Raw genomic sequence first — 9436 nt, 5'->3', positions numbered from 1 at the left:
ATTATAATTTATCATATTTTCGAGAATTAACTATATATTTTGTTTGATTGAATAGTTATTCAATGCGCGAACATCACTAAACTTGATTGTTAATTATACCTTTCAAAATAATTATTTTTTCATATTTATAAATTCATGATAAATTGTCAAGATCCGTGTTTAGTTGATAGTGCATCTACACACACTTAACATTAGTAGAAAATAATGTTATTACAATATCAGGTGCATTGAATATCGTTGAATGCTCTGAATAGTTTGTATTATTTTATCAAATAACAGAAAATTATATATTGACAATACACTTTATTCTAGCAAATTTAGAAGAAATTTACTTAGTTTTAAAAATATCGGCTACAATGGATACCACATTGAGAGGATGTAAGGAAAAATATAGAGTATGTTTGCAAAATTTCTTTCGTATCTGGCCAGAAGCAATTAAAAAAAATCTGACACTCCCTTCTAACATGCACACATGTTCATAGAATAATTGAATCAAACATCATCACAAACCCGAAGTTCGATTACCCTATGGTGATTTTATATACTCTGAAAGGATTATATTATTATTTCGTAATCAAAAGTGCAGAAATTTATAGAATCTGGACAATTTGTGCGCTATAATAAAAAATGTTAATATCTCAGTATTTCGTGGTCCAATCGTCACGAAATTTGGACAAGCCATTCAGAACTCAGTGTTCTTCAAATTTAATGATCCTATCAAAATCAACTGTTCATTTGAAAAATAAAAATAAAAATAGCTACATGAACAGTAACAAAATTTTAAATACTATAAAATTTTTTTCATATTTACATTCTTTAAGAATATGAGATTTGCCAACCATTCAAAATTTTCTAAATCTTTCAAATTCAAGTAAGTCTTTAGTTAAATATTTTGATTTAACTAGTGATCCTGAAAAGCATAACTAGAAATTGTATTTGTACTAAATGGATATGGTTTTGATGTTTTAGAAGAAACACGATCCATTTTATATAAATGTTTCAGAAGGAATATTATCTGATCCTAAAAAGCATGTCAATAACTCAGAAGAATGTTGATATTTTTCCAGAAAAAGCAAAAATAATATATATTAGTATTCTTGAAAAATATTATATTGTGTTCCTGAGAAAACAAAAATTTATACACATTACTATATTTAGAAAAATATTATAAGCGTGTTTGAGCCCCATTTTTACACAAAATACAACTTAGCACAATATTCTAATAAAGAACATGTGCTTAGAAAAATAAATAAGATTTTTGAATTTACGGTCATAACAAAGTATATATCAATATTTTCAAATGAATATTGTTTTGATATTATAGAAGAGTCAATATTGCGTTATGTTGAAAAATTAAATTTTACTATTATAGAAATTTTTCTCTATTAAATTAAATAGTAACATACTAAGTTTTTAAAATGTGTAGTATAATTGAAACAAAAATTATACTAAACTAGGAGTTCAATTATTAAATGAATTATTGTTTGGTATGACTAGTTGGACCTGACTTGATCAATAATCATATGAAATTGAGATTTCAATGGACATTCAACAAAGAAATAGTAAATTTTTTGACTAATTAATTTATGTATGATATTTGTTCTATTTATTGAAAATTAATCATTAGCCATCACTAGTTATGTAGAGACTAAATTATTTATATTTTTGAAAATTAATTAAGGTGACATATGGGGTTCCGTTACCCTCTATGCTGATCATCTAAGTATTGTTTGTATTTAATAGATATGATACATCTACTATATGATTGCATGGAGTTTGAAACTTGAAAATTGCGAAATTACTATTTGAATTTTAAATTATGATTATAATTTCCAAAATTTACAATAAATACATGTATTTTGTAAATGCTAGTGAGCTTAAATCTCAATATTTTAATAATTGCTAGTGGGATATCTATATATGGTTGAGGAAATTGCTGCTCAAACAGGGATAAAATCTCGGGTTTAGAGCCAGGGGCCAAGGTGGCAAAACCTCGACCCCTCGACGTGAATCGCACGGGCTCCGCGTGATTGAAGATCAAGGGTCGAGGTGGCAAGATTGAAACCCGAGATTTAATCTCGAGTTTTGAAGCTTCACTCTATGGTTGAATACTATTGCTTGTTAAATGTTTTTCATTAATTTTCTAATAATTTCTATATAGAAAAAAATACTTTCAATTTAGATTTAAGAAATGCTATTATGCATTGTTACGTCCCTCACCAAACCACTTCAGCACGTCAGATCCACTCCTCCACGAGGTGCCACGTGTCCTTACGAAGTGGTTCCGAAGCGATGTCGACCTTGGCCGAACTCCAACTTGACGCAATATAAGGCACATACCTCAAAAACTGAATCTACAGAAGCGACCGAAGCGTCCCCATGAAACCGAAGCGTTGGGCACTCATAGGTACTCCCTTAACAGATCCCTCCACCGTCAGTTTCAGAATATGTCAAAATCCTCTATCCACATGGATTAATTGATGTGACATCTTCATGGGTCTAGTTGATGTGACATCAACTTTATGTGAACTTAATTAAGGATAATTAATTACCCGCCCACTCTAGATGTGGCTGATTGATGCCTACAAACAGACGTCTCACACCGTCAGATGCATACACGTATTCCACATCCAACGATGCTCATCGTCTATAAATACCCAATGATTGGTAAGAGACAAAGGTGTTGAAACTGATACTAGACTTAGCCCTCCACACACAAGAAATATTTATTCTCCTCCCCACTCTCTTACACAATTCGAGCACTGTTCCGATCACCAATCGCTGACTTGACCATAAAAGTGTATGCGGCTGCCGCCACTCTCCATTGGTTCCGACCGTATGCTTCTGACCGTTCGTTATAGTGCACAGGGAGGATTACGTGGAGTGGCTATCGGTTGGCCACGTGGAGGGTCCATTTCGCGAGGTTAACACGCATGATGGCAATATCAAGTTGTCTATTATTGGCTTATGATCAGAGTCTAATATTTTCTATCTAATAATATTGGTCAATCATAGTGCACTGAAAATGGATATTAAAGAATGCCAACCTTTATAAATTATCTCAAACTCTAGCAAATGATATTTTATAACGCGGTTTGCTAATTGTCAAATTAATTAAACAATTATATCAGTTTTAAGAACGCCAGAGCGGAATTAAGAAGTTGGAAATAATATACAAATGCATCCTTATAGCAACTAAATCCTCGCAAAAAATAATTCGAACCAGAAGTTTGAAAAATAATTAATTAAAATGCATATACTGATTTAGGAGATCAACAATATTTCATACGAGCAAATAAAGAAGATGATCCTATTTATAAAACGTGTACTTTTGAAGAATATGTAGACATAACTAATTATAAAATTTTAGATGAGATTTAAGTACTTCAGATATTGAAAATAGAGATATCTCAAAAGGTTATGAGAATGAAATGGAGTTGAAAAGAAAAAAGTTGTCGATAACAATTTTGTATATAGTGCTGCTTTTTATTAAAAAAGACGAGAATATCAAAATAATTTCGTTAAATCATATCAATAAAAGGAATGATTGACAAAATTGATTTATTAGTCTGGATTTACGATCCGGCCACATAAAGGTGTATACTTATACAAGATGAATAAAAAAAGTCATAACATGTAATATAAGATGCTTACCATAATGAATTTCTCAAAAACTTGAATAAATAGACTATGGTGGATTCAATCACAAGTCTCTATCTTGTTAGTTCGACAATACATGAAATTTGATATGTATACAATATATATAATTACAGTAAACTCATTTTTTATGGTTTTAATATTATCATTGGAAAATTTTATGTTCGAAGTACATAATTCAAGTAATATCATCACGAAAAGAAGTAAATACATGTTGTTCTATTTTTTCGCTGATCATGATTTTGTCCCACTAGATTTTCATGGCAGGATTTTTAACGAAGCAATTTTTGTAGCATATTCAAAAAAATAATGTACTATTTTTCGTTATTAGAATTTTTTTAATAAGATCTTCATATGGCATATTTTTTGTGTAATAGTGTCAGTGTAATGATGTCCATAATATACAAAATATTTAACCTTATAATAATATTCTTATATGTTACAAATTATTTATTAATCGAATAGATCAATAACGAAATCCATTTTTCAACAAATCATCATGTGATTAAAGATAAACAAAGATTGAGAAATATCATATATGAAGACAATATTGCTTGATATCTTTAACAAGACAACACAAATCATATTTCACCAAAATTGTAATATTGTAAACATTGATGTACAGGACATCAATGATTCGAAAGAAGAAGTTTCAAATATTGCAGTCAAGAGGAACAGATATACATTTTTTGAATTTTACTGATAGGATTTTAAATATGTAGATATTTTGTAATTTGTAGTTAATTGGAGAGTATTATAAATTATATATTTATTAGTAAATGATAATAATACCCCTATAGTCCTAATTTTTATTATTACTGCATACTTAATTCTTCCTTATAAATATGAAACTTTGATTATCAATGAAATACATACAAGTCTATTAACTTATTCACTTTCTTCTCTTTTTCCTTTATTTTATAACACTTTTTTTCATCCAAATTTTTATTTTTTCACTTGCGCGGAAGCTGCGAGCCAACTCGTGCCCTCCAGCTAATGGCTTGCACAGGAAAATGTCATCTCAGATAGCCCCAGGACCCACCTACATCCATAGAGTTGGGTCGGAGGTGGTAGACGACTGCATTCAGCAATAACTTTCGCGATGCGGAGAGGATCTAAACTTTGAAATCCGGTTTTACACAGTGAAAGGGATCAACAATTGGTATGACTGGTGGGGTTAATAGAGAGAGAGAAAGTGGGAGTGGTGGGGCCGGCCTCTTAAAATCCAAGAGAGAACTTGTGGTAGAAGAAAAATCATTCCATTTCCCTTATATAATTTTTTCCACTACCATGCACGATAAGTTACATAAATTAAAAGGCATTTTATCATGTTGAATAGGGTTAATGTAATTAATCATCATTGGTTAATGTTTTTAATAAAATTAAAACCAATTTAAAGTAAAAGTTATTGTTTAGTTTTGACCTTTTCCAATTCTGACCGTACCATTGAAAGTTCCCTTTCTCTTTCTTCTTTTGCTTTTATTATATATTAATAAAATATTTGAGGATAATTCTTTTTTTCTTTTATTAGGATAACTCGAGCATAACTAGTTCAAAATTACTTTTTTCTTGATTTCAAATTATATTATTTAACACGAGTGATAAAATGAGTATAATATTGATATATTTTATCAACTTCTAAAATACGTAAATATTCGACCCAAATAAAATTTACAATAAATTATAAGTACAAGTGAGCAAAATAAATCATCAACCTTCGGACTTTTAGTGTGACGACAAATATAAACATGAATCATTTCATTAGCTAAGTGACACATTAAGTTAGGTCCATATGAAAAATAATAAAAAAAAAAGTTCAGGATGTTACATGAAATATCTTAATTCTTATTTCCTTTAAACAAAAATGAGATCCTTTTTTATCAATGAATATTTTCTCCAGCCTGGAGATGTGTTAGTCATAAAATATATGTGAATTTATCTTACTATTACTAATATTAGAAAACTTGATTGGAATTTGAAATTTTTTATTAATTACTTATTGACTTGTTTTCGTTATTGCAAATGGATTTATTCTTGTTCAATAGATACTATGATTCAACTTAAATCTATTATAAAGCAGAGGTAATGAGTTTAAATTTTGGAGATGCAAAAGAAATATTTAAGAGATAAGATGGACAGAAGCTCTCCCAAAACGGACAGTACGTATAAACCAATGAGTTGAGCACAAGTGCCCAAGTCATTATAGTAACCCTTGCATTTCCTTGTAAGACCATGTAACCATATCTTTGTATTCCTGGAGTAGGTTGAAGTACACATATTCATCTTTTTTACCGAGTTAAGAACTAACAAACATTGTTCTCGGATCTTCTTTCATCCCTAAGTTCAATTGTTTCAAATAATCCATAGTAGCTTGCCATCCTTCAAAATGTTGATCGAGCTAGTTTAGGTTCATTAGATATGGTGGAAATTTTCGGACTCTGATTTTGAGTTCGGAGTTTCTTCAAAACTAATGTGATTAACTAAAACCTCTTCTTTTTACTCTTTATTCTTTTGATATGAGAAAATCAACTTTGCATCAGAAGTTTTAATTTCAAGTCGAGAAAATGCAGATCATTGAGATGATTTTGAAATAGTTCCTGCATTCTCGTCAGGATGAGTATATATGATAGAATCTCCACTTAACAATAAGATAGACACTTTAACTTTTACATCAACTACTGTGAAAGATTCTTCCTTTAGCTTTTCGTATATCGAAATTTTGACATTTTAGCTTTCAATTTAGTGTAATACTGAAAAGTCTTGTATCTCTTGGTTTTTCTTAAGCAATCACATAGCTTTTATCATAATTGAATTTGATTAAACATTCTTAATTTTAATAATTTTCGCTAGCTTTGGATTATATCAAACCATAACTAGGTAATAACATAAGTGATCCATCCTAATCTATAGGACGCAACCACCTAAGATAATGGCATAAAGATTACCTAATTTACAAGGCTCTTCTTTAAAAAATCCAGCATTTCCAAATAGTTTTTTTTTTTACTTATTGTAACATCCTTTGAAAGTATATATTGACTCTTCTATTCCTCTAGTACCCAACAAATTTTGTTTGGACGAGCTAAAAATAGAGAGCATTGAAATATCTGAAATAGATGTCGAGGTTTCGATATAACATTTTCTAGAAAGAGCTTACATTTTATGGGTTGACTTCCACCAAGAGGCTCCACAACTCTAGCTTATGCATGAGCGAATTTTTTTTGCATCTTTGTTATCAAGCAGCTTTGTCAACTTTTCAACTATTAAAGTCATATTTTGGATTCGATTATTAAAGTCTGATGTCGCTTCTGTAACCATCACCAACTTGAAGGATTCTCCAGAAGAAGTATATTAGTCCCCACTTTCATAGAAAAGTGACATAGGAGGACCCTAGACACGATTCTACCACTAGAGATAGATGCAAAATGAGAATTTATTTGCCAAGTTCTTGAACTTTTCTGTCAAATGAGAGCTCGCTTCCTGAAGTTGTGTTTTCATACCGTCTTTGTTAGAAAACTTCCTTAGAGATGAAACAAATTGAGTTTTCTCAATCTTCTTTGGGCTCAAGTTGCATGAAATAATTTAACAAGTGTCTCCTCGAGAGAAGTCATGACTTTCTTTATTTTTTTGCTTGAAACTTGAAAACTGGGATGAGACCGAAAGATAAAGGACAAGAAGGTTCCAGTGGACGTGTATACAATTTTTTCGACTATAAAACTAAAAGAAATGTTTACAAATTAACTTTTATGAAATATAAAATATATTGTTCTTTTTGTGACTTGGAAATTTCATGATCTTTGATTGACGATCCAAATGTTTGAATATAATAGATCACATGACTTAAATCCTGGACCTCAAGGCATGTTGCAATTTGATTTATTGATAACTTTATTTGCTTGAGACTTGGACTTTTAGACTTAGGGCGTGTTCTGTAGTATTTTTTTTTTTTTGAGAATGAATAGTTGAAAAATAAATTTTTTTATTTCTTTATCTTTAATATTATCATATGAAAGATTGTATAATTAAAAATACGAGGAAGAAAAAAAAGAAAAAAAAACCTTAATGGGGTCAAACCGGCTTATTTTAGCACCTTCACTTCCACATTATCCAAACGTCATCATCAACTCGAACCTATCTTCACTCTTCAGTTCAGGTCCTCCTACTCCTCTCTCTCTCTCTCTCTCTCTCTCTCTTACATATGTATGTATAAATGTGTATATGTAGAGAAAATGGCACAATGATGGGCTGCTGGAATAAACCTGCTAATTGGGCCGGATCTTGTAATTAATTTGGAGAGTTGCTGTTTTCATTTTGCCAAAAAGGGAGCTGCTGAACACGTTTTTCTTCTCATTTAAATGGCTGGCCAGATTTTGACAAGTGTCACACTTTACACCATTGGATGAAGACACTAGTGGGTTTCATATTAAATTGGCATTAGGGTTGGACGTCCAGCAGAACCAAAAAAACAGAATTCAGATTCCTTTCTCTCATTTTTTACGAGTTCCTCTCTGCCTCTCATCTCTCCTCTCTCGGTGGTCCTTTCAATCTATCAATTTTTGCACACCAAAAATTAGCCCCTGTTGATGAGAAATTAATTCAACCTTGTGTAGATAATCTTGAGTGATTTAACAAGGTGTATTGGTGTTATTCTTAAGTGAATGCCATTCTCGAATGTATAGAGGCTTATGTTGAAATAATCTTGAGTGATTATTGTATAGGCTTCGATTCATCATTCTTGAGTGAATGTTGTCGATTTATGAGGCTTAATTTTGGGGAAAATTTTGTGTGATTTTCTGCTGCGTGCCAAAAGATTGTACTGGACAGATTCGTTGATTCCATTGATATAGTGATTTCTTCCGTTTGACGGAAGCTCAAAAGGGGATTAGGAACGAAGTTCCGAACCTCTTGCCTTAGGGCGAAAATACCGTGTTCTTCATTGTGTTTTCTTGAACTTCTCGTAACAGTGGTATCAGAGCTCGTGATGGGGGTTCTTGGTGCCGGTGTTGGTAGTCTCGAAGGTTTCTTGCATTGGTTCAGTTGATCTCGTTTATTTCTTGAAATCCTAATAAGGGATTTTGGTGAGTTCGTTCCATAATTGTCGAGTTACATATATAATATTTGTCTATACTGTGAGATTTTTGTAACTGACTTAAAATCCCTAAATCTGAGACTTTATCTTGACAATGCCTTTATCTAGAGATCGTAAGTTGTCTGGAATCTAAGAATTGTCTTGATTTATAAGTTGACGATTTTGGACAAATTTTATGTTTTCTGCATGAGTTTATTATAATGTATATGGCATGTTATACTTGTGACTTGACACTGCTGGTTTTTTGTGTAAACTGCTTATTCATGTGGTGAATGGACTGATGAGATCTCACTGCATAATCTGTATTGTATAACTCACTTGTTAACTGTGCACTTTAAATTTGATTATGGTGTATGACATTTGAGTTCCTGCAAGTTGAATATACTGTTGACTTTGTATGTGATCTGCTTGCATTTTTTTTTTATCAAATTGAGTTTTGATAATGTCAACTAAAGTTGAATTGGAGATTTTTAATGGTAAAGGAGACTTTAGTCTCTGGCGCCAGAAAATGCGAGCCCTTTTGCTTCAACAAAAATGTGCTAAAGCCATTGATGAGTCATGGCCTAATGATATGGAAGAAATTAAGAAAACTGAACTTGATGAAATTGCATGGAGTTCTATATTCTTGCATTTATCTGACAATGTGTTGAGAGAAATTGGTGAGACAAAAACTGCTGCTGAGTTGTGGAAAAA

General features: G+C 31.3%; 1 protein-coding gene across 1 annotated transcript in view; it reads left to right on the top strand.

Moving 5' to 3' along the window:
- Positions 1–7767: 7767 nt before the first annotated feature.
- Positions 7768–9436, top strand: part of LOC111406026 (protein EARLY RESPONSIVE TO DEHYDRATION 15-like) — a 6161-nt gene continuing 4492 nt past the window's right edge. The window contains exon 1 of the mRNA XM_023035194.1: positions 7768–7807. The gene's annotated coding sequence lies outside the window, so the exon portion shown is untranslated. The remainder of the gene's footprint in view (positions 7808–9436) is intronic.

The sequence above is a fragment of the Olea europaea genome, chromosome 12 (genome assembly GCF_002742605.1).
Source record: "Olea europaea var. sylvestris chromosome 12, O_europaea_v1, whole genome shotgun sequence".
Taxonomy (NCBI): Eukaryota; Viridiplantae; Streptophyta; class Magnoliopsida; order Lamiales; family Oleaceae; genus Olea; species Olea europaea.
Note: the sequence above shows the minus strand (reverse complement) of the source record. Positions and strands in the feature narration are given on the sequence as shown.